The sequence below is a fragment of the Styela clava genome, unplaced genomic scaffold (genome assembly GCF_964204865.1).
Source record: "Styela clava unplaced genomic scaffold, kaStyClav1.hap1.2 HAP1_SCAFFOLD_49, whole genome shotgun sequence".
NCBI lineage: Eukaryota > Metazoa > Chordata > Ascidiacea > Stolidobranchia > Styelidae > Styela > Styela clava.
Window position 1 is genome coordinate 55,001 of NW_027556549.1, and position 2,500 is coordinate 57,500.

General features: G+C 56.4%; 2 non-coding genes and 1 pseudogene across 2 annotated transcripts in view; all 3 read right to left on the reverse strand.

Moving 5' to 3' along the window:
- Nucleotides 1-243, reverse strand: part of LOC144418921 (large subunit ribosomal RNA) — a 5,127-nt pseudogene extending 4,884 nt beyond the window's left edge.
- A 288-nt stretch (nucleotides 244-531) lies between these two features.
- Nucleotides 532-685, reverse strand: LOC144418923 (5.8S ribosomal RNA). Its single transcript, XR_013473740.1, has one exon. It is a non-coding gene; the product is annotated as a 5.8S ribosomal RNA (ribosomal RNA).
- A 298-nt stretch (nucleotides 686-983) lies between these two features.
- The window catches only part of LOC144418908 (small subunit ribosomal RNA), a 1,809-nt gene continuing 292 nt past the window's right edge, over nucleotides 984-2,500 (reverse strand). Inside the window, exon 1 of the ribosomal RNA XR_013473736.1 lies at nucleotides 984-2,500. This exon is cut by the window's right edge and continues 292 nt beyond it. This is a non-coding gene — a ribosomal RNA (small subunit ribosomal RNA).

Below are 2,500 nucleotides of genomic sequence, written 5' to 3' on the forward strand. Positions count from 1 at the left end.
GCGCCCCTATGGGCCTAACACCCGCCGTGGGACGAGGCCTCGATCAGAAGGACACCGGCGCTCGCCGTCAGCCGCACTGGGACTTCCGTACGTCACAACTCGGCGCGCTCGAAAAGCGCGCAGATTCGACGCTGGACTCTTCCCGGTTCACTCGCCGTTACTCAGGGAATCCCTGTTGGTTTCTTTTCCTCCGCTTAATAATATGCTTAAATTCAGCGGGTGCTCTCGCCTGAACTCAGGTCGCATGTGTCAAGCGGGCCGCTTCTTACACGGCCCGCTGGCATCGCAAGTCGTCGCCGCCGGCGCCGACCGAGCGCGTACCGTCGCCGCCTTGGCCCACGGTCGGTCTTGATCTCGTGACCGGACCGACCGACCTGGACCCGCCCCTCGAACGTAGTTGAACACGTCGAGGGGCCGACGGTGTACGGGACACGCGGTCGCGCCGAGAAAGCTCGGCGACCGCTTCAACTTGGGGCGACGCCCGGCCGTCTTTGCAGAGGCCAGGCGACGGCCCTCGGGTGAGGACGAACGCGACCCTGAGGCAGACGCGGTCCCGGGATTGACCCGAGACCGCAATTCGCGTTCAGAAGGTCGACGTTCAATGTGTTCTGCAATTCACATTACTTCTCGCACTTGGCTGCGTCCTTCATCGACTCGCGAGCCGAGTGATCCACCGTTAAGAGTCGTCCTCGACGTTTCGCCCGGCGCCGAAGCGCGCGGACGTCACACTGTGGGATCGACCACAAAACCACCACCGACAACAACTGCACAAAAACACCAACAAACGGCGCCGAGCGACCGCCGGGCTGGGCCGGCGGCACATCGAGCGCGGTGCCCAGAAGCCACCATCGCACTCGGCTGCCTTGCTATGCCAACGTGTTACGCGTGTCGCACGGGGCGGAACCCCGATTGACGGCCGCCCTCTCGGCGGCACTCAAAGACAATTCAGTGCGCGGTCGGCCGGGGCCTACCACCACCTTCGGTAATGATCCTTCCGCAGGTTCACCTACGGAAACCTTGTTACGACTTTTACTTCCTCTAAATGATCAAGTTTGATCGTCTTCTCGACACGCCGACGCGGCCGTTGCCAGCCGCGACGGGGCCGATCCAAGGATCTCACTAAACCATTCAATCGGTAGTAGCGACGGGCGGTGTGTACAAAGGGCAGGGACGTAATCAACGCAAGTTGATGACTTGCGCTTACTGGGAATTCCTCGTTCAAGGGAAACAATTGCAAGTCCCTATCCCAATCACGAATGAGGTTCAACGGGTTACCCGGACCTTTCGGCCTAGGTTAGACACTCGCTGCTTCACTCAGTGTAGCGCGCGTGCGGCCCCGGACATCTAAGGGCATCACAGACCTGTTATTGCTCAATCTCGTGTGGCTAAACGCCACTAGTCCCTCTAAGAAGTTAGACGCCGACCGAGAAGGTCGCGTAACTATTTAGCATGCCAGAGTCTCGTTCGTTATCGGAATTAACCAGACAAATCGCTCCACCAACTAAGAACGGCCATGCACCACCACCCACAGAATCAAGAAAGAGCTCTCAATCTGTCAATCCTACCTGTGTCCGGGCCGGGTGAGTTTCCCCGTGTTGAGTCAAATTAAGCCGCAGGCTCCACTCCTGGTGGTGCCCTTCCGTCAATTCCTTTAAGTTTCAGCTTTGCAACCATACTTCCCCCGGAACCCAAAGACTTTGGTTTCCCGGAAGCTGCCGGAAAGGTCGTCATGGTAACGCCTCCCGATCGCTAGTTGGCATCGTTTATAGTCAGAACTAGGACGGTATCTGATCGTCTTCGAACCTCTGACTTTCGCTCTTGATTAAAGAAAACATTCTTGGCGAATGCTTTCGCAGTAGTTCGTCTTCCGCCGATCCAAGAATTTCACCTCTAACGGCAGAGTACGGACGCCCCCGTCTGTCCCTCTTAATCATTACCTCGTGCTCCGAAAACCAACAAAATAGAACCGAGGTCCTATTCCATTATTCCATGCAACACTATGCAGGCGAACAGCCTGCTTTGAACACTCTAATTTTTTCAAAGTAAACTTATCGGCCACCGCCGACACTCAGTCAAGAGCACCGACGGAGAACCGAAGGTGAGGCGAACGCAACCAGTGACACGCCTTGCGACGGACCGGCGGCGCTCGCCCAAAATCCAACTACGAGCTTTTCAACCGCAACAACTTTAGCATACACTGTTGGAGCTGGAATTACCGCGGCTGCTGGCACCAGACTTGCCCTCCAATGGATACTCGTTAAGAGTTTTAGGATGTACTCATTCCAATTACAGGGCCTCGTTAGAGTCCTGTATTGTTATTTTTCGTCACTACCTCCCCGTGTCGGGAATGGGTAATTTGCGCGCCTGCTGCCTTCCTTGGATGTGGTAGCCGTTTCTCAGGCTCCCTCTCCGGAATCGAACCCTGATTCCCCGTTACCCGTTATCACAAAGGTAGGCACGTAGCGTACCTTCGACAGTTGATAGGGCAGACACTTGAATG